Raw genomic sequence first — 24,128 nt, forward strand, 5'->3', positions numbered from 1 at the left:
AGCACACACAACCTAACCTCTAGCCCAGCAGTGTACATACACTAGCTGCTGGGAACAGATCTGTCATCTGTCCGCTGATCACACTCTTATCGTCTCTAAACTTGACTGTCAGGTGAGGAGGCCTCAGGCACTGTCAAGCTCCCAGACAGACAGAATGACTGATCGACGGACGGAAACTCTCAATATTCCTTTTCATGTTCCTTTTATTTTCCATTCTAATGTCTTAATATGATCCACAGTCTATGCCCCTTGAATTCCTAATCTGTTCTGCTTTGTGTTCATTGTGATCTTACAGTTTTGTGAGGTTTACAGTGTGTCTACCTTGTGTGTTCTATTGGAGGTACTAGTCCACTGAGGAAACTCTCTGTTTCCTGTTCCTGCTTGCTCTTCATGATGTTTGCATCTTGGCTGGTACTGGTGTAAATCTCAGAGAGGTGTACATCCTTCCCAGATAACATCAGGCAGTTTCCCTCCCTCTCCCTCCTCCCACTGGAGTTAAGATAGCTGCTATTGTTTTCTGAGAAACACACACATGCACATACAAATACAGTTGAAGTCAGACGTTTACACACACCGTAGCCAAGTACATTTAATCCTAGTAAAAATTCCCTGTATTATGTCAGTTAGGATCAACACTTTATTTTAAGAATGTGAAATGGCAGAATAATAGTAGAGAGAATGATTTCAGCTTTTATTTCTTTCATCACATTCCCAGTGGGTCAGACATTTACATACACTCAATTAGTATTTGATAGCATTGCCTTTAAATTGTTTAACATGGGTCAAACGTTTCAGGTAGCCGTCCACAAGCTTCCCACAATAGGTTGGGTGAATTTTGACCCATTCCTCCTGACAGAGCTGGTGTAAGTGAGTCAGGTTTGTAGGCCTCCTTGCTCGCACACACTTTTTCAGTTCTGCCCACACTGTCACGATCGTCGTATAGAGTAGACCAAAGTGCAGCGTGGTTAGAATACATTCTTCTTTATTGAATGAAGAACACGAAGAACACTTAAACAAAAAACAACAAAACGATAAAGACGAACGTGACCGCTATATAAACACTGTGCTAACATGCAACATAACATAGACAATAACCCACAAAATACCCAAAGAGGATGGCTGCCTAAATATGGTTCCCAATCAGAGACAACGATAAACACTTGCCTCTAATTGAGAACCAATCTAGGCAACCATAGACCAACATAAACACCTAGATGAAAACAACCCCATAAATCTACAAAAACCAATAGACAGTACAAACACCCTAGAATAAGACAAAAATACACATATCACTCATGTCACACCCTGACCTAACCAAAATAATAAAGAAAACAAAGAATACTAAGGTCATGGCGTGACACACACATTTTCAATAGGATTGAGGTCAGGGCTTTCTGATGGCCACTCCAATACCTTGATTTCGTTGTCCTTAAGCAATTTTGCCACAACTTTGGAAGTATGCTTGGGGTCAATGTCCATTAGGAAGACCGATTTGCGACCAAGCTTTAACATCCTGACTGATGTCTTGAGATGTTGCTTCAATATATCCACATAATTCTCTTTCCTCATGATGCCATCTATTTTGTGAAGTGCACCAGTCCCTCCTGCAGCATAACACCCCCACAACATGATGCTGCCACCCCCTTGCTTCACAGTTGGGATGGTGTTCTTCGGCTTGCAATCCTCCCCTTTTTTCCTCCAAACATAACGATGGTCATCATGGCAAAACAGTTATATTTTTGTTTCATCAGACCAGAGGTCAAAAAAGTACAATCTTTGTCCCCATGTGCAGTTGCAAACCGTAGTCTGGCTTTTTTAATGGAATTTTTGGAGCAGTGGTTTCTTCTTTGCTGAGCGGCCTTTCAGGTTATGTTGATATAGAATTTGTTTTACTGTGGATATAGATACTTTTGTACCTGTTTCCTCCAGCATCTTCACAAGGTCCTTTGCTGTTGTTCTGGGATTAATTTGCACTTTTCGCACCAAAGTACATTCATCTCTAGGAGACAGAATGCATCTCCTTCTTGAGCGGTATGATGGCTGCGTGGTCCCATGGTGTTTATACTTGCGTACTATTGTTTGTACAGATGAATGTGGTAACTTCAGACATTTGGAAATTGCTCCCAAGGATGAACCAGACTTGTGGAGGTCTACAATTTTCTTTCTGAGGTCTTGGCTGAATTATTTTGATTTTCCCATTTGATCAAGCAAAGAGGCACTGAGTTTGAAGGTAGGCCTTGAAATACATTCACAGGTACACCTCCAATTGACTCAAATGATGTCAATAAGCCTATCAGAAGCTTCTAAAGCCATGACATAATTTTCTGGAATTTTCCAAGCTGTTTAAGGGCACAGTCAACTTAGTGTATGTTAACTTCTGAACAACTGGAACTGTGATACAGTGAAATAATCTGTTTCTAAACAATTGTTGGAAAAATTACTTGTGTCATGCACACAGTAGATGTCCTAACTGACTTACCAAAACTATAGTTTGTTCACAAGAAATTTGTGGAGTGGTTGAAAAACGAGTTTTAATGACTCCAACCTAAGTGTATGTCAACTTCTGACTGCAACTGTACGCACACACGCACACACACACACACACACACACACACACACACACACACACACACACACACACACACACACACACACACACACACACACACACACACACACACACACACACACACACACACACACACACACACACACACACACACACACACACACACACTACCTGGGTACTTGCAGGTCTGTGTTTCAGGTTGTGGCGACTGAGGGAGATTCCCCAGTCAGCCATAGCTGGTTAATTAGGGACATAAATCTGTCTAATTGTGTCAAATTATGGTCTGTCTGTCCCCAGATCACTCCCAGAACACTGGCTTTTAGAAGAGAGAGAGATGGGAGGGAGTGCAACAAAGAGTGATATTATGTGAAATAGGGATGTGGGCAGCTAAGAGTTTGCACAGTGATCTTACACTGTGAGAATGTTCCGTCGTTTGAGGCATGTTTTATGTGTTTTGTAGCTTAATGTCGGAGGAGGATTCAGCTGGGGATAAAATAAGGTCATTGATGGAGAGGAGGTTTGGGTTCAACCAGTTTGACCTCTGAGGAGGTGGGGCTTAGGGACAGGTCAGGGGGGGTCAGGTCTGCTTCTGAAAGGTTCTAGACTTTAGACTTATTACAGGTCAAATAAAATAAACTTGTATTTGTCACATGCGCTGAATACAACAGGTGTAAACTTACAGTGAAATGCTTACTTACGAATTAACCAACAATGTTTTAAGAAATTAAGAAAAAATAACTAATAAGTGTTAAGAAAAAAAAGATAAGTAAAAATAGAAAATAGAAAATAAATAATTAAATAGCAGCAGTAAAATAATAAGCAAGGCTATATCCAGGGGGTACAGGTTAGTTGAGGTAATTTAAGTAATATGTACATGTAGGTAGAGTTAACGTGACTATGCATAGATTATAAACAGAGAGTAGCAGCAGCGTAAAAGAGGGGTCTGGGTAGCCCTTTGATTAGCTGTTCAGGGGTCTTATGGCTTGGGGGTAGAAGCTGTTAAGAAGTCTTTTGAACCTCGACTTGGCGCTCCGGTACTGCTTACCGTGCAGTAGCAGAGAGAACAGTCTACCTGGGTGGCTGGAGTCTTTGACAATTTTTAGGGCCTTCCTCTGACACAGCCAAATATAACTGTCCTGTGCATTGCGGTCGGAGGTCGAGCAGTTTCCATAGCAGGAAGTTATGAAACCAGTCAGGATGCTCTCGATGGTGCAGTTGTAGAACCTTTTTAGGATCTGAGAACCCACGCCAAATATTTTCACTCTCCTGAGGGTGAATAGGCTTTGTCGTGCCCTCTTCACGACTGTCTTTGTATGTTTGGACCGTGACAGTTCGTTGGTGATGTGGACACCAAGGAACTTGAAGCTCTCAACCTGTTCACCTACAGCCCTGTCGATGAGAATGGGAGCGTGCTCGGACCTCCTTTCCCGTAGTCCACAATCATCTCCTTTGTCTTGATCATGTTGAGGGAGAGGTTGTTGTCCTGGCTCAACACAACCAGGTCTCTGACCTCCTCCCTATAGGCTGTCTCATCATTGTCTGTGATCAGGCCTACCACTGTTGTGTTATTGGCAAACTTGACGATGGTGTTGTGGTCGTGCCTGGCCATGCAGTCATGAGTGAACAGGGAGTACAGGAGGGGACCGAGCATTCACCCCTGAGGGGCCCCCGTGTTGAGGATAAGCGTGGCATATGTGTTGTTTCCTACCCTTACCACCTGGGGGCAGCTCGTCAGGAAGTCCAGGATCCAATTGCAGAGGGAGGTGTTCAGTACCAGTGATCTGAGCTTCGTATGAGCTTAGAGGGCACCATGGTGTTGAATGCTGAGCTGTAGTCAATGAATAGCATTCTGACATATGTGTTCCATTTGTCCAGGTGGGAAAGGACAGTGTTGAGTGCAATAGAGATTTCGTCATCTGTGGATCTTTTGGGGCGTTATGCAAATTGGAGTGGGTCTAGAGTTTCTGGGATAATGGTATTGATGTGAGCCATTACCAGTCTTACAAAGCACCTCATGGCTACAGATGTGAGTGCTACGGGTCAGTAGTCATTTAATCAGGTTACCTTAGTGTTCTTGGGCACAGGGACTATTGTGGTCTGCTTGAAACATGTTGGTATTACAGACTCAGGAACAGGTTGAAAATGTCAGTGAAGACACTTGCCAGTTGGTCAGCGCATGTTAGGAGTACACGTCCTGGTAATCCGTCTGGCCCTGCGGCCTTGTGAATGTTGACCTGTTTAAACGTCTTACTCACATCGGCTATGGAGAGAATGATCACACAGTAGTCCGGAACAGCTGGTGCTCTCATGCATGTTTCAGCGTTACTTGCCTCGAAGCGAGCATAGAAGTAATTTAGCTCGTCTGGTAGGTTTGTGTCACTGGGAAGCTCGTGGCTGTGCTTCCCTTTGTAGTCTGTAATAGTTTGTAAGCCCTGCCACATCCGACGAGCGTAGTCCTTTTTTGACGCTTTGCCTGTTTGGTGGTTCGTCTGAGGGCATAGCTGGATTACTCATAAGCTTCTGGGTTAGAGTCCAACTCCTTGAAAGTGATAGCTTTACCCTTTAGCTCAGTGTGTATGTTGCCTGCAATCCATGGCTTCTGGTTGGGGTATGTACATACGGTCACTGTGGGGATGACGTCATCGATGCACTTATTGATGAAGCCAGTGACTGATGTGGTGTACTCCTCAATGCCATCGGAAGAACCCTGGAACATATTCCAGTCTGTGATAGCAAAACAGTCCTGTAGTTTAGCATCTGCTTCATCTGACCACGGTCTTATTGACCAAGTCACTGGTGCTTCCTGCTTTAGTTTTTGCTTGTCAGGAGGAATCAGGAGAACAGAATTATGGTCAGATTTGCCAAATGGAGGGCGAGGGAGAGCTTTGTACGCATCTCTGTGTGTGGAGTAAAGGTGGTCTAGAATTTTTTTCCCCTCTGGTTGCACATTTAACATGCTGATAGAAATTAGGTAAAACTGATATGAGTTTCCCTGCATTAACGTCCCTGGCCACTAGGATCGTGGCCCATTTATGAGCATTTTCCTGTTTGCTTATGGCCGTGTACAGCTCATTGAGTGTGGTCTTAGTGCTAGCATCCGTCTGTGGTGGTATATAGACAGCTACGAAAAATATAGATGTAAACTCTCTTGGTAAATAGTGTGGTCTACAGCTTATCATGAGATACTCTACCTCAGGTGAGCAAAACCTTGAGACTTCCTTGGATTTCGTGCACCAGCTGTTGTTGACAAATATGCACAGGCCGCCGTCCCTTGTCTTACCAGAGGCCGCTGTTCTATACTGCCAAAAAAGCTTAAATCCTGCCAGCTGTATGTTAATCATGTTGTCGTTCAGCCACGACTCGGTGAAACATAAGATACAACAGTTTTTAATAGTATATACGTGCTCATAGTTCGTCTATTTTATTATCAATTGGTTGTACGTTGGCTAATAGGACCGATGGTAAAGGTAAATTACCCTCTCAGCAACCTCTGATACACTTAATTACTGTTAACCCTGGCATGAAGCCCTGCTGTGTGTGTGTGTGTGTGTGTGTGTGTGTGTGTGTGTGTGTGTGTGTGTGTGTGTGTGTGTGTGTGTGTGTGTGTGTGTGTGTGTGTGTGTGTGCAAGTGTAAATTGATAATACTCATATTGTACATATTCTCTCTCCCTCTCCCTCTCTTTCTCTACCTTCAGTTTGGCTTAGAAACGCTGTGCATTAGGAACTGATATGTTAATACATTGTTCACTCACACTGTCTCTGCTCATTGTTGCACCGTTCTGTAATGATTATTCAAAACTATTTCTCTAGACGTCAGAAGAATCCCAGAAATGTGATATTTTTTGAACTATCCATACTAGGCGTCGTGTAACTATGATTGAACACTGAAACTCAGCGGGAGTTTGTCTCCGGTCACTCTCCCCTCCCCGTAAAACAAACATTTGAAGGTTTTTGTGTCGCCTGTCTGTATTTTAATATTTGAACATTCACAAACCTTGTCTTCTTACGGGTTGATCTAAAAAATAATCACCTTGACATCCGTCAAGCTTTAGCATGAAACAATACCGCCCGGCTGCTCTGAACTGCACATCAATAAGCTTAGAGGCAACGTTGCCTTTTACCCAACTCCGATTTACACTTTAATGGAAATACCAGGCTTTGTACTATCCATATGAAAGGTGTTATTAAATCTTATTTTGCATTATTCTGGGTTTGGGGGATAAATCTATCAAAGGGTTCAGAATTCAATAACTTCCTTTTTTTGTGTTGTTTTTATTTATTTAAAATGTTAATTAAGTTTTTTGATTCCGAGGCGTACGTCGGGGGTAAATTGGCGGTTAGTGACAGAGGAGAGAGGGAGATTTTCTGTGCTGTGTAGCCCCCACCACCCCTCCTCTCTCATTCACTGACTGTCAACAGCATAGCCCAGTTTCAATAGAAGGAGTCTTCTTCAAATAAAGGTAGCTGGTAGTGGAATATCTCAGGTATTTGGGGGTGGATGAAGTGTGTACAGGGGTGGATAGGAATTCTGGAATGCCCCAACCCGCTCGCAGTGGAGTCTGCCTGAGGAGGTGAGGAGGGTTTGTGAGGGGAGGAGGTAGGAGGGGGAGGAGGGTTCCAGCCAGACCAGGCTTACACCTTCTAACCCCCCTACACCCCTCCAGGTCAAACAGGGTTAACCCCTGTGACCCCAGCTCATCACGTTTAGAATCCACAGCTCCCTGTGCTGTCAGCCCACTCCACATTTTAGACCTGACCAGCCCCAGCCAAGTCCCAGTCCCAGCCCCACCCGCCCGCCTGCCTGCCTGGCTGGCTGTCCTGCTGCAGGACTCCACAGTGATTTACTGTCCCTATGGGATCACTTAGTAGTTAGTCTGACTTAAATGACTTAAATGGCCTGGCTTTAATGGGGACTGACTTCAAAGTAATGTGATGAGAAATGGTGTTCAGTGATTCACTTCGGGGGAAATACTTTGCCATTTGTACATTGTAAACTTTAAGGATTTCACATACTTTCTCTTCTCACTCCACATGATGATTATTGTGGCTTAGTGTATAGATATAGAGAATTATTTAGCCAGAAGTAAATCCATGTACAGTGTTTTTCCTAATACTTAAACCTTAGCACTGTGTTTGACTGTGACCTAGGCCTGTATCTCTGCCTGACTGTATGACTGTATGACTGTGTGACTGTATGACTGTATGATTGTATGACTGTGACCTAGGCCTGTATGTCTGTCTGACTGTATGACTGTGACCTATACTCGGCCTTGTCTCAGGATGGTAAGTTGGTTGTTGAAGAAGAATATCCCTCTAGTACTTCTCCTTTCTTATCCTGTGTCCTGTGTGAATTTAAGTATGCTCTCTCTAATTCTCTTTCTCTCTTTCTCTCAGAGGACCTGGGCCGTAGGACCATGCCTCAGGACTACCTGGCATGATGACTCCTTGCTGTCCCCAGTCCACCTGGCCGTGCTGCTGCTCCAGTTTCAACTGTTCTGCCTGCGGGATCCTGACCTGTTCACCGGACGTGCTACCTGTCCCAGACCTATTATTTGACCATGCTGGTCATTTATGAACATTTGAACATCTTGGCCATGTTCTGTTATAATCTCCCGCCGGCACAGCCAGAAGAGGACTGGCCACCCCTCATAGCCTGGTTCCTCTCTAGAAATCTTCCTAGGATTTGGCCTTTCTAGGGAGTTTTTCCTAGCCAACGTGCTTCAACACCTGCATCACTTGCTGTTTGGGGTTTTAGGCTGGGTTTCTGTACAGCACTTTGAGATATCAGCTGATGTTCGAAGGGCTATATAAATAAATTTGATTTGATGATTTGATTTGACCTAGGCCTGTATATCTGTCTGAATGTATGACTGTGTGACTGTATGACTGTGACCTAGGCCTGTATGTCTGTCTGACTGTCTGACTGACCTAGACCTCTATGTCTGTCTGACTGTATGACTGTGTGACTGTATGACTGTGTGACTGTGACCTAGGCCTGTATGTCTGTCTGAATGTGTGACTGTATGACTGTATGACTATGTGACTGTACGACTCTATGCCTGTGTGACTGTGTGACTCTTTGACTGTATGACTGTGTGACTGTGTGACTGTATGACTGTGTGACTCTATGCCCATGCGACTGTGTGACTCTATGCCTGTGTGACTGCGTGACTCTTTGACTGTTTGACTGTGCGACTGTATGACTGTGTGACTGTGTGACTCTTTGACTGTATGACTGTGTGACTGTGTGACTGCGCGACTGTATGACTGTATGACTGTGTGACTGTGTGACTCTATGCCTGTGTGACTGCGTGACTCTTTGACTGTTTGACTGTGCGACTGTATGACTGTGTGACTGTGTGACTCGATGCCTGTGTGACTCGATGCCTGTGTGACTCTATGCCTGTGTGACTGTGTGACTGTGTGACTCTATGCCTGTGTGACTCTATGCCTGTGTGACTGTGTGACTCTTTGCCTGTGTGACTGTGTGACTCTATACCTGTGTGACTGTGTGACTCTATGCCTGTGTGACTGTGTGACTGTGTGACTCTATGCCTGTGTAACTGTGTGACCGTGTGACTGTATGACTGTGTGACTCTATGCCTGTGTGACTGTGTGACTGTGTGACTGTGTGACTGCGTGACTCTTTGACTGTATGACTGTGCGACTGTATGACTGTGTGACTGTGTAACTCTATGCCTGTGTGACTCTATGCATGTGTGACTCCATGCCTGTGTGACTATGTGACTGTGTGACCGTGTGACTGTATGACTGGGTGACTGTGTGACTCTATGCCTGTGTGACTGTGTGACTCTATGCCTGTGTGACTCTATGCCTGTGTGACTGTGTGACTCTATGCCTGTGTGACTCTATGCCTGTGTGACTGTGTGACTCTATGCCTGTGTGACTCTATGGCTGTGTGACTGTGTGACTCTATACCTGTGTGACTGTGTGACTCTATGCCTGTGTGACTGTGTGACTCTATGCCTGTGTGACTCTATGCCTGTGTGACTGTGTGACTCTATACCTGTGTGACTGTGTGACTCTATGCCTGTGTGACTGTGTGACTCTATGCCTGTTTAACTGTGTGACTGTGACTATGACTGGGTGACTGTGTGACTCTATGCCTGTGTGACTCTATGCCTGTGTGACTCTGTGACTCTTTGACTGTATGACTGTATTTGTATTTATTTATTATTTCACCTTTATTTAACCAGGTAGGCAAGTTGAGAACAAGTTCTCATTTACAACTGCGACCAGGCCCTGATAAAGCAAAGCAGTTCGACACATATAACAACACAGAGTTACACGTGGAGCAAAACAAACATACAGTCAATAATACAGTACAAAAATACGTCTATATAGGATGTGAGCAAATGAGGTGAGATAAGGGAGGTAAAGGCAAAAAAAGGCCATGGTGGCAAAGTAAATACAATATAGCAAGTAAAACACTGGAATGGTAGATTTGCAGTGGAAGAATGTGCAAAGTAGAAATATAAATAATGGGGAGCAAAGGAGCAAAATAAATACAGTAGGGGAAGAGGTAGTTGTTTGGGCTAAATTATAGATGGGCTATATACAGGTGCAGTAATCTGAGAGCTGCTCTGACAGCTGGTGCTTGAAGCTAGTGAGGGAGATAAGTGTTTCCAGTTTCAGAGATGTTTGTAGTTCGTTCCAGTCATTGGCAGCAGAGAACTGGAAGGAGAGGCGGCCAAAGAAATAATTGGTTTTGTGGGTGACCAGAGAGATATACCTGCTGGAGCGCGTGCTACAGGTGGGTGCTGCTATGGTGACCAGCGAGCTGAGATAAGGAGGGACTTCACCTAGCAGGGTCTTGTAGATGACCTGGAGCTAGTGGGTTTGGCGACGAGTATGAAGCGAGGGCCAGCCAACGAGAGCGTACAGGTCACAGTGGTGGGTAGTATATGGGGCTTTGGTGCCAAAACGGATGGCACTGTGATAGACTGCATCCAATTTATTAAGTAGGGTATTGAAGGCTATTTTGTAAATGACATCGCCGAAGTCGAGGATCGGTAGGATGGTCAGTTTTACGAGGATATGTTTGGCGGCATGAGTGAAGGATGCTTTGTTGCGAAATAGGAAGCCAATTCTAGATTTAACTTTGGATTGGAGATGTTTGATGTGAGTCTGGAAGGAGAGTTTACAGTCTAACCAGACACCTAGGTATTTGTAGTTGTCCACATATTCTAAGTCAGAACCATCCAGAGTAGTGATGCTGGGCGGGCGGGCAGGTGCAGGCAGCGATCGGTTGAAAAGCATGCATTTCGTTTTACTTGTATTTAAGAGCAGTTGGAGGCCACGGAAGGAGAGTTGTATGACTGTGTGACTCTATGCCTGTGTGACTGTGTGACTCTATGACTGTGTGACTCTATGCCTGTGTGACTGTATGCCTGTGTGACTGTGTGACTGTGTGACTATGCCTGTGTGACTAAAAAAGCCTTGTGCCCTAAAAGCCTTGTGCTTTCAATTAAAACATCTATCACGGATTACTCACACAAAAACATACCTTCAGCCTCAGTAGAGTGGAGCCTGTTACTTACAAAGGGCTTACAAATCCTACCTCGCTGCTCCGGGCTATGGCATCTCACTAACACACTCATACACACCTCTCTCTCTCTCTTTCCCTCTGGCTTTTTCTTCAGTCACCTTTCTTTATACTCTTAAAAAGGGGTACTTCGGCTGTCCGCATAGGATAACCATTTTTTGTTCCACGCAGAACACTTTTGGTATCCATGTAGAACCTTTTGTGGAAAAGGTTTTACATGTAACACAAAAGGGTTCTACCTTGAACCAAAAAGGGTATTTCAAAGGGTTATCCTATGGGGCCAGCTGAAGAACCCTTTTAGGTTCTAGAGTGTAGGAGCAGAGCTTGCAGGCAAAACAGGCTTGAATGTGAAATTGACCCTTCCTCTTAATTTATGAAATGATTAATAGAGAAGGATATTCCTGAAACTGTTGAATTAATGCGTTGTTCTCGATAAATATGTAGTCTATCAAATGTAATATATCAACATGTTTTGTTCTTTTCTTTTGGAATGTGTTAATGAACTCCTCAGAAAGAAGGGTAGCGCACACCACTTCATAGACAATAGGCTGTCATCCCTCTTTCTATGAGAAGACATTCTGTTCCTGGTCGGACCAGACCGACAGTTTAGAGAAGAGAAACCAGACCCCAGTCAGGTTGTGTCGGGTGTGGTGGCGGCCATATTGTGTGTTTTCACACGAGCTCAGGTAACCTCTCAAACTCAGGAACGCTGATTTGAATAAGCCCCTTGTGTCTCCGGGGCCTAAGAAGTTGTTAGTTAGGGCAACTGAAAAAGTGAGCGGGAGAGGAGAGCGAGAGGGGGAGGTGCAGCGAGGGAGACACACAATGAAGGAGAGCGATCTGGCAAAGTTGTGCTGAGTTTGCACTATCCATTTCCCCCCGTTCCAAGTCATATTCATTTTTAGATAAATATGCTCAGAGGCTACAGTTGGGTTTGGAGATAAATTCTGCGGCCGCGACCGACGATCCATTCTCCCCATAAAATCTCCCGACTCAGATCAGCCGTGTTTACATAGCATTACCATATATTAAACCCTGCATTCTCATGCATAGTATCCCATCGTGATGGTGTCAGTGAAGGAGGGGTATACAGTTGATAAAGGCCCAAAGGGATGCGGGAACAGGGATCATCCACTATCCAGCGCCATTGATATTCATTACAGTCGATCTACAGAACCCAGAATCTCTCCTCTCTCTCTCTCCCCTTGGGGACAGAAATACTTGATGTGCTTATCAGTGTTTGGAACAAGGATTTCCCTCTCTGCTAACAACAAACAGCTGGAGCAGAAGCTACAGTGGTATTTTTCTCTCTCTTTCTCTCGTTCTCTCTGTCTGTGTTAGCAGCAGGCAGTTCGAATCCACTAGGCCTGGTAGGTTGTTTAATCTCCCTCCAGCACACCTCAGCTGGAGATAACAGGGGGTGTCTGGAAATGACCCCCCCCCCCAACACCCCCCCCCCCCTTGATAAACCACCCACACTCCCCCAGTGCACCGATCACCATTACCAATCTCCCATAACCCAAACACATACAAACACTCACATAAACCAACCACTATCGCCCCATGTTGATGGTAGGATTTGATCTGCTGTTGGTCTTTTTCCCCTGTCGAGACAAACACACTGACTGGCCAAGCCAGGTAGTGACCATAGGAATGTTGTCTGGAACGTCTGAGTAATGTTATGTCAATGATTCCCGGTCAACGTAACAAAAGTCAGCTCTGCCCCTGCAGGGTGAGAGCAGCTGAACTTTGACAGGCTGATTCTCTCTCTCTCTCCGTCTCGGTCTCCCTCTTATGTAGATCTTTCAACTGAAAGCACATAAAATATGAGGCGTATATATATTATATATATATATATATATATACAGTGCCTTGCGAAAGTATTCGGCCCCCTTGAACTTTGCGACCTTTTGCCACATTTCAGGCTTCAAACATAAAGATATAAAACTGTATTTTTTTGTGAAGAATCAACAACAAGTGGGACACAATCATGAAGTGGAACGACATTTATTGGATATTTCAAACTTTTTTTAACAAATCAAAAACTGAAAAATTGGGCGTGCAAAATTATTCAGCCCCTTTACTTTCAGTGCAGCAAACTCTCTCCAGAAGTTCAGTGAGGATCTCTGAATGATTCAATGTTGACCTAAATGACTAATGATGATAAATACAATCCACCTGTGTGTAATCAAGTCTCCGTATAAATGCACCTGCACCGTGATAGTCTCAGAGGTCCGTTAAAAGCGCAGAGAGCATCATGAAGAACAAGGAACACACCAGGCAGGTCCGAGATACTGTTGTGAAGAAGTTTAAAGCCGGATTTGGATACAAAAAGATTTCCCAAGCTTTAAACATCCCAAGGAGCACTGTGCAAGCGATAATATTGAAATGGAAGGAGTATCAGACCACTGCAAATCTACCAAGACCTGGCCGTCCCTCTAAACTTTCAGCTCATACAAGGAGAAGACTGATCAGAGATGCAGCCAAGAGGCCCATGATCACTCTGGATGAACTGCAGAGATCTACAGCTGAGGTGGGAGACTCTGTCCATAGGACAACAATCAGTCGTATATTGCACAAATCTGGCTTTTATGGCAGAGTGGCAAGAAGAAAGCCATTTCTTAAAGATATCCATAAAACGTGTCGTTTAAAGTTTGCCACAAGCCACCTGGGAGACACACCAAACATGTGGAAGAAGGTGCGCTGGTCAGATGAAACCAAAATTGAACTTTTTGGCAACAATGCAAAACGTTATGTTTGGCGTAAAAGCAACACAGCTCATCACCCTGAACACACCATCCCCACTGTCAAACATGGTGGTGGCAGCATCATGGTTTGGGCCTGCTTTTCTTCAGCAGGGACAGGGAAGATGGTTAAAATTGATGGGAAGATGGATGGAGCCAAAAACAGGACCATTCTGGAAGAAAACCTGATGGAGTCTACAAAAGACCTGAGACTGGGACGAAGATTTGTCTTCCAACAAGACAATGATCCAAAACATAAAGCAAAATCTACAATGGAATGGTTCAAAAATAAACATATCCAGGTGTTAGAATGGCCAAGTCAAAGTCCAGACCTGAATCCAATCGAGAATCTGTGGAAAGAACTGAAAACTGCTGTTCACAAATGCTCTCCATCCAACCTCACTGAGCTCGAGCTGTTTTGCAAGGAGGAATGGGAAAAAATGTCAGTCTCTCGATGTGCAAAACTGATAGAGACATACCCCAAGCGACTTACAGCTGTAATCGCAGCAAAAGGTGGCGCTACAAAGTATTAACTTAAGGGGGCTGAATAATTTTGCACGCCCAATTTTTCAGTTTTTGATTTGTTAAAAAGGTTTGAAATATCCAATAAATGTCGTTCCACTTCATGATTGTGTCCCACTTGTTGTTGATTCTTCACAATAAAATACAGTTTTATATCTTTATGTTTGAGGCCTGAAATGTGGCAAAAGGTCGCAAAGTTCAAGGGGGCCGAATACTTTCGCAAGGCACTGTATATATATACCGTAGTTGTACAGCCGTATCTCTTTAATCTAATCATGACAGGAAACGACACAATGACTAACGTAATGAGTCAAGTTAGTGTCAAGTCTTTATATGACAGCTGGCGTGTTCATGGGCCTATGATACATACAGTGGAGGATGCCAGAGTCGTGTGTGTGTGTACCGTGGGTGTGTGTGAGGTTTATCTGTTAAGCCCCAAACAAAGAAAGTTCAGCCTCTATAGATCATATCTGACAGTGTGTTGACAGCGTTGAGTCTTTGGTAAAGCTGCAGTACGACCGGGTCAACAATTAACTTAACGACTGTGTTATTTCTAGCCCTATACCCATAATTAATCGTATTGTTCAGGTTGGGCTGCTTTGCAGTTACTACAGTGATAGAGTCTTATGTTGTGTGGTGAGGTGATACTGTGGTGATATGTACACTAGCACAGTGTATGGGTGACTGTTCACTAAGTGGCTGACATGTATTTTTGTTTTAGGTACAGGTTGAGACCACTGATCGAGTCCGATGGTTTGTGAACCGTTTACTGAATCTGTAATTGCAATGTCGGATCCTGTATATGAACTCATACAAGAGCAAATCCTCATAGTGATTGCACTTGCTAGGTGTAACGGTGTCAGGAGCATGCTTTTCTTCAGTACCCTTCATTCCTCTCTTCATACCTGCAGGGGCCCTGTCCAGACACAGACAGAGGGGAGACTCGTCTTTAAAGAGGAGGATGTCTTCCCTTTATTTGAAGGCAAGACCCAACCCTTATTGTCTCCCTTCCAGTGACAGCCTAAAAGGACTGCTGTCTCCCCAGGTCGCAGTCCACCTCACATCCACACGCATGAATGAAGAGACACAAGCTCTCTCTCTCTCTTTTTCTGTCTCTCTTTGTCTCTCTCTCTCCCTCGTCTCTTTCTATCCAACGTATTTACCTTTCAGCTCTACCCCCTGGCCCCTGGCCCCTGGGTCTGAGTGGTGTCCACCTGTCCCCCCCATAGGATCTACCTGGTCCTGGGTAACCCTACCCCCGACAGGGTCCGGCCTGGGCGGCCCTAATTGGCTCTAATGTGGAGCCTCGGTCTGCACCACTTCCACTGTTGCAATTAGGCTTAATGGAGGGCGCCGGAGCCGCAGCCAGGGGTCAGTAGCCAGTGGGCCAGTGGGCTGTGGCTGGGCAGCCGTGCGACTGGGAGGAACAAGGAGCCCTTTGGGCAGCCGGGCAGAGCCTGAATGGACACTGGTAATGGCTGTAGTGACAGTCATGTCTGTGGAGGAGATCATCTGAAGGGGGGCGACGGGGAGTGAAGTGCAGTGTGGCGATGAGAGACACGGTGCCAAAAATATGCCTCCCACCCCCCTCGGCGATGTGTATGTCTATCCTATTGTTTTCCTACAAGACTTGTTTACTGCATTGTCTCATTTAAACCTGAGGATCTCCAACTGTCCTTAATCCTTATGCCCACTTGAATGAGTGTGTGTGTGCGTTTGTGTGTGTGGTGTGTCCACGGCGCACCAGCAGGGAATATTAACTGATAATTAAATGGCAGAAACGTGCACACACAGCCAAAGTGTTTTGTAATCTAAGAGGTTTAGCCCAGCATGTGACTTAAATGCGGCAACACCAGTGTGTCTCAGTCACAACCCCGGATTTCATCTCAGCCATTTTTGCTTAAGTCTTACTTATACTTAGAGGAGAGTGAAAATGACTAGACTGCATATTTTCCCCCATACCCCCTCTATCTACCCCCTCTATCCCTCCATCCTCCCCACCTCCTTAACAATCGATTTCTCTCTTTTTTTCAGGAGACTGCAATATCCAATTTCAATTAGATTTTCTCTCTGCCCGTATGTAATGGTCTCTTGTCTTCTGTCATCACCTTAATTGCCTCACCTGCCCGTCACCACGGAGACAGCCCTTTGACTGGCAGCTAGGATACTGCAGGGGGAAGGTGGGGGGGGGGGGGGGGACAGACAGACAGACAAGGGGACAGTGGGTTAATCTGGGGTCTCTCTCTCTCCCATTTCTCCCCCACGCACCTTCGCTATGAGTCGGGGTGGCCATAGCTACTCGTCATAATAACTGTCTTCTATTGTTGGTTTCTGTGAACTGTAGTATGTCTGGCAGGTGATGATCTATAGAATATGCATATTGTAGACTTCTTTAAACAGAAATACCTCAATGGTGAACCATGCAACACAGTACGGTGCATGACATAGCCAATGATTTCAACCACAAGACACATTAGAGATGCTACATGTGGTGTTTACGGTCTGCTATATGCAAACACAATACGCATTTATTTTGTGTATCCTTTGCTGCAGGAGTTGAGAATGTTAAGCTTAGTCCACTTTGATCACTGATATATGAGGATGGGCAATTGGGGGAAGGAGAGATGCAGGGCCAACTGCATTGGTTGTGAGTTTCCTATACTAGCGTCTGATGGATCTGTAGCACTCGTCGTGTACTGTATCTAATCATGGTTGACTCAGAATAAAACAAGTGAGGGAATATATTCAATTATAGTGACTATCAGTCCAAATTCACTCTCAGTTGATTCAATGGTTTTTGTTGAGCGCGGCATCGTTTATCATTCTTATATTGAATTTCATAAGCAGAACAAGCAGAGGGGAGGAACAAGTGGTTGGAACATATGCGGACAGAAATACAGAGACGACAACAAAAAAGAGGGATGAGGGAAAAAAAGAGCAGAGAACAGAATGCTTCCCTGTGTCTTCTGACGGATTTAGCTTTTGTTTGAAATGAAAATGCAGAGTGTTTGAGGGATTACAGTGGATTGGCAGGCCCAAGGGAGCCAAGCAGTTATCTGTACACCAGTAATATGGAGTATGGCAATCATCGCTCACTGTGTGTATGTGTGTGTGTGTGTGTGTGTGTGTGTGTGTGTGTGTGTGTGTTGATGTGTAGAAAGAAACAGTTTGTGTGTTGGGTAGTAGTGTGTGTCCGTGTAGCAGTGGTAGAACATTCAGTACAGTACAGAGGACACAGCTGTGTCAGTCACAATAAGCATCTTAACACCATGTGATTGATTGCATCATCCATCTAGTTAACTAATACCATTAACCAACAATACTGACAGAATAGTAATATAATCTTTGGATGGAATTCCTCATCATCAAATCTCTTCCACTAACAATTACACTCTATGGCCTTCCGTTCTCTCTTTTTCATTCATCCAGCCAGCCAGCCATCCATCCATCTATTCGTCCTTTCTTCATTTCTCTTCATCTCTGCCAAGTACTAAGGAAACCACAGCCACGCTCCATTAGTCTTGAGAGAGAGTAATTTTAACTTTTCTCCTGATGAATGTCCTGTATTTTGACTTGTAATGTATAAGCTTTTGAGTGTTTGCCCGGGGTGGGGTGGAGTGCAGAGGGGAGGGGAGGGGTGTGGCTCTCTTCCGCTGACTGCTGGGTCACCTTGTCCATTAGCCGGGTCAGGGAGAGGTAATGTTGTTGTTGAAACATACCTGTCCGCCTGACCCCAGCCGTAATGTAAACACTGGCTTTGTGATTCACACACCTGACATTCCACAGCGCTCAGCCTGGCTCCGACACACGGCTCCGACACACGGCGAAAAGCTCCGAGGCGTTAGTGTGTGTGTGTGTGTGTGTGTGTGTGTGTGTGTGTGTGTGTGTGTGTGTGTGTGTGTGGTAGATGGCGACTGTGTGGAGCAGTACCTTCAACTGTATTCCTCGTGTCCCTTCTCTGTGTTCGTCGTAAACAAAGAGAGGGCAGTTGGAAGCTGCCAAAATCCCACTCATCATTCAGGTCAGTCAGGTAACATTACTTCCATTGTTCTGACTCAATGTGTCCTTCAGTATTTGTGGAGAAACATTTTCAGACACTGCAAGATACAGTTTGTGCCTGTTGTCAATTCTGCAAACAGTTGACCTGCAACTGAATATGTAACTAGTGCCTCCATGTGTGTAGTTATAACATTGATCACATCCAAACAGGTGCTCATGTACATTGTTTATTTCTCTTAAAACTGCATTGTTGGCTAAGGGCTTGTAAGCAAGCATTTCACGGTAGCATTTCACCTGTTGTATTCGGCGCAGGTGACACATTCATTTGGATTTGATTGGATTCCACAACCCTACATGTCAGCACTCAAAGTGTTTTGTTACTCGTCGTGTTTTGTGTTGTTTTTGTGAACGCCAGGAACAGTATCTGCTGTTTATGCAAAAACTAATGGGTTTACAAATACACAAATAGACAGGACTGTGATGTTGATGTGGGGTGACCAGCATGGACTCCAACAAACCACAGAAGAAGAAGGAGAGAGAGAAACAAAGAAGGAGAGAGGAGAAGGAAGGGGTTACAGTAAAGCAGCGGTTGCTGTAATTGCTTATTACAGGCCTTGTATTTGGAGCCAGGGGTGTGTGTGTGTGTGTGTGTGTGTGTGTGTGTGTGTGTGTGTGTGTGTGTGTGTGTGTGTGTGTGTGTGTGTGTGTGTGTGACTTGCAGTGCAGTCTGTTTATCTTTCTGCCTTTTCAAGTATTTGTTCCTGTGAGAGTACCTATGTCCTCTGATCACAAAACATGTTTTATTTTGACATATTTTTTTAATTGATCAAATCAAATGTTATTTGTCACATGCTCCGTAAAGAACAGGTGTAGACTAACAGTGAACTACTTACTTACTGGCCCCTTTGCAGAGAGAATGGAAATAGAGACATAATAGAAAAGTAATACCACGTAGTAATAATAATAGCAATAAATATACAATGAGTAACAATACCATGGCATTATACACTGGGTACCAGTACAGAGGCAATTGAGGTGGATATGTACATATAACTAGGAATGAAGTGAACAGATAATGAACAGTAGCAGCGTCGTAACGTTAGTGCAAAAAGGGTCAATGCAGATAGTCTGGGTAGCCATTTGGTTAACTATTAACTATGTTAACTACTTTAACTATTCTTATGACTTGGGGGTAGAAGCTGTTCTGGATCCTGCTGATCCAGGCTTGGTGAGTCGGTATCGCTTGCCGTGCGGTAGCAGAGAGAACAGTCTGTGTTCTCTGTGTGTGTCTGAGTGAGTCTGTGTTCTCTGTGTGTGTCTGAGTGAGTCTGTTCTGTCGCCATATTCCCTGGTCAATAGACTTGTGCCAGTGGGCACAGGGCTGATCAAAGTGTGTGGCTGTGGGCATGACTGTGGTGGTGGTGGTAGTGGGGGGAGGGGGGCAGACACAGACTAGCCCTCTAATTGGCAGAGAAGGAAACTTGTAATGAAAGGCTATTAGCTTGGCCAGGAACCTCCGAGCAGCCGAGCGCACAGCCACAGAAAGCTTTTGGTTAATGTACAGATCCGTACGTCTCTCTTGTTCCTTGTTCCTCTCTCTTTCTACTTCTTTCTCCCCATTTGCCCTATCTCTTTCTCTTTTTTTTCTCTCTCCAAACTCTCTCAAATGCATCTTTGCATTTCTCAAAAGCTTACTGTAGTCAAATTATGATGGTCTTAAGCCAGAATTTAAAGATACCTTTTTTTGTTGTTGATCCAATTGCTTTTTTCACCTTTTGTATGAAAGGTGTGTCAGAGCCATTTCAGGTAAAATAGCCTGTCTTTTTCTCTCTTCTCTTTTTCACATTCTCCTTTTTCACGTTTTATTTCCACGGGTCCCTCCATCCAATAGGCTCTGGATGGAGGAACCCTCCTGTTTTGTACTCCTAAAAGAAAGAGAGAACGGAGATGAAGGACAGAGGAGTCTGGTCACCTAGAGGCTCCATTGTGACTTCTCCAGCACAGACAAAGGCCTGAGGAACAGAGAGAGAGAGAGAGATAGAGAGAGAGGAAATACTGTTCAGTCTGGTGGTCTGCTCTTGTTCCTGTGAGAGTTATACATCATGTACGCGATGCATGAAGTTCACCTTGTCAGAAACACCAGCAATTCTATCCCATCCCAGACGGGTGTGTGCGTGTTGGTGTCCGAGCACGCGCGCGCGTGTGTGTTTGAGAAACCACCAGCGTAAGGCAGATGATGGAATGCATAACACAGCTCAGGTGTACTCCTCTCCTGTCATCCTCAAAAAGAGACCCCAGACACAAATCTACATGACCCTTTCTATTCCAAATGTTTTACTTTACACTTGTCTTCTTGTCTTTCCCCTCCCTGTCTTAGACTGGGGGCAAGTCTGTGTTCCATAGAGATCTTCACAGTGGCTGAAGAAGCACAATCCTGCTCTCTGGTTCTACATTGCCCAGGGTCAATTTAAGCAGTCATATCTCACTGTAGAGTCAAGAACGCTTCTCTTCTTCTCCATTGAAAGATGTCCCAAGCGTAATTTACACCCTCAGATTTTCACTTGTATACTTTTGTTAGATTATTGAAGTCTTGAGATTTAATTTCAGAAATAGAGTAGATTTTTTTTCTCTCCGATTCTAACATTCCCGTCAGAGTGTCTTCTTCTCTTGACTTTCTTATCCTTGTCAAGTTTTTCTCCAGCTATCAGGAAGACAAGCTGAACACACTCCACACAGTTCATGAGTTCTGCTGCAGAGATTCATGTGGCATTGCTGCTGTGGACCTGCAGCAGGCTCCCTCTATGACAATATTTACCTCATCTCACACATACACACATACACACAGACATACTCACACTAACACACATAGACCCAACTCAAATACCCAAACCACAACAACCCCTTCGATTCCCTCTCAGAAATAAAGCCGTATTGGCGCCCCTTTCAGATGGAAATACGTTTGCGGGTTCTCCCCCTGCACAAAAGGGGGTGTCTGAGAGACGGGCTCCGACCAGTGATTACCTCTTAAATACATATAGATCCATCTCTTTGAATGGCGGGCCATTGAGCGGGAGATTGGGTTAAATTAGATGCTAATCATTTTCCGTTTTCTGCTGTTGGTGAACTGATAAGGCCTTCAGGACCACCCCTTCGTCACAGACCACGAGAGATACTCCGGAAAACGCTCTCCTCCCTTCTTTCTCCCCCTCTTTATGGTAATGCAGGGAGTGTGCCTCCCCATTTAGATTTGCCTCTCACTCTCTCTGTCACCCGCTCGTTCACTCGCTGCATTTAATAACAAGAAAGAAGAAGAAGATAAGTTGTGAGGCTCAGACTGAAAGCAGGCTCGGGACGCATTTACTTTTCAGCAGGGTTGAAATAGCCCCAGTTAAACCGAAGGAAGAGACATCACAACCCACTCCCCTCTCTTTTCAAAGAGAAAATAAGACGGAAGAGAGAGAGAGAGAGAACTGTCGTGCGAAATCCTTCAACTTCCCAAAGAGAGTTAGATGATTATTCACTTGGATGCTGTTCCTTGCCAGGGGCATAACTGTGTCTTCCCTGACCAATGGAAGACTTGTGCATCAGGACGTGTATGTTCCATCTAACTTCACTGTACATCTATTAGTGTATATCATGACACCAGATGAATGGATTGGATTGTTAAGCTTTCTTACGCCAGTATGATGAACTGAGAGTATGTTCGTGTAAATGATGTTTTAAGGTTTTGTAAATTAACGATTTTCTTCACAATGCGAAGTAAAAAGCTCCATAATATGATTGCAATCTGGAAAGAAAATTCAGCTGTTGTTGGAAATGTTTGTGCTGGTATTTGAAGGTGACTGTTACACCATGTGTACTGTAGCCAGACATGAAAGCAGAGCGAGACAGGTGCTGGGGCAAATTTCACGAACCCAGACCCCACGCATCCCTTAATATCTACTGTAAAGATTTCTCTGTGTCTGTGTGTGTGTGCGTGTGCGTGTTCTAAAACGGTTCTTTCTCCCTGACTTCATATACCGTGGTGTGACTGTTTCAGGTTGGGGGGAAACAGATAAAGACCATGTGTTTGCCTTAGTCCCCCCATACAGCCCTCAGACAGGCAGAATGACATGACTACAGTAAGCCATTATTTACATTAGCTGTAATGCTACAGGTGATCAAAACAAGATGGTTGCCTCCTATGATTATCCTGTTAAACATAGATGTGTTATGACAACCGCACTCCCACTCTCTCCTTCTCTTCTCTTCCCCACCAACGTCTTACTAAATATAGGGGGTCCAAGATTTAGTATTACTTATAGACAGCGGTGTAAAATACTTAAGTAAAAATACTACTTAAGTCGTTTTTGGGGTATCTGTACTTTACTTTACTATTCATATTTTTTGACAAATTTTACTTCTACTTCACTACATTCCTAAAGAAAATTATGTACTTTTTTCCCAATACATTTTCCCTGACACCCAAAAGTATTCGTTATATTTTGAACGCTTAGCAGGACAGGAAAATGGTCCAATTCACACACTTATCAAAAGAACATCCCTGGTCATCCCTACTGCCTCTGATCGGGCGGACTCACTAAACTCACATGCTTAATTTATAAATAATGTCTGAGTGTTGGAGTGTGCCCCTGGCTATCTGTAAATGATGTCTGAGTGTTGGAATGTGTCCCTGGCAATCTGTAAATGATGTCTGAGTGTTGGAGTGTGCCCCTGACTATCTGTAAATGATGTCTGAGTGTTGGAGTGTGCCCCTGGCTATCTGTAAATGATGTCTGAGTGTTGGAGTGTGCCCCTAGCTATCTGTAAATGATGTCTGAGTGTTGGAGTGTGCCCCTAGCTATCTGTAAATGATGTCTGAGTGTTGGAGTGTGCCCCTGGCTATCTGTAAATGATGTCTGAGTGTTGGAGTGTGCCCCTGGCTATTTGTAAATGATGTCTGAGTGTTGGAGTGTGCCCCTAGCTATAGGTAAATAATGTCTGAGTGTTGGAGTGTGCCCCTGGCTATCTGTAAATAATGTCTGAGTGTTGGAGTGTGCCCCTGGCTATCTGTAAATAATGTCTGAGTGTTGGAGTGTGCCCCTGGCTATTTGTAAATGATGTCTGAGTGTTGGAGTGTGCCCCTGGCTATCTGTAAATAATGTCTGAGTGTTGGAGTGTGCCCCTGGCTATCTGTAAATAATGTCTGAGTGTTGGAGTGTGCCCCTGGCTATCTGTAAATAATGTCTGAGTGTTGGAGTGTGCCCCTGGCTATCTGTAAATAATGTCTGAGTGTTGGAGTGTGCCCCTGGCTATCTGTAAATAATGTCTGAGTGTTGGAGTGTGCCCCTGGCTATCTGTAAATAATGTCTGAGTGTTGGAGTGTGCCCCTGGCTATCTGTAAATAATGTCTGAGTGTTGGAGTGTGCCCCTGGCTATCTGTAAATGATGTCTGAGTGTTGGAGTGTGCCCCTGGCTATCTGTAAATGATGTCTGAGTGTTGGAGTGTGCCCCTGGCTATCTGTAAATAATGTCTGAGTGTTGGAGTGTGCCCCTGGCTCTCCATAAATAAATAAAAACAAGAAAATGGTGCCGTCTGGTTTGCTTCATATAAGGAATTTGAAATGGTTTATACTTTTACTTAAGTATATTTTAGCAATTACATTTACTTTTGATACTTAAGTATATTTATAAACCAAATACTTTTAGACTTTTACTCAAGTAGGTTTTTACTGGGTGACTTTTACT

The sequence above is a fragment of the Oncorhynchus nerka genome, linkage group LG23 (assembly GCF_034236695.1).
Source record: "Oncorhynchus nerka isolate Pitt River linkage group LG23, Oner_Uvic_2.0, whole genome shotgun sequence".
Classification (NCBI taxonomy): Eukaryota; Metazoa; Chordata; class Actinopteri; order Salmoniformes; family Salmonidae; genus Oncorhynchus; species Oncorhynchus nerka.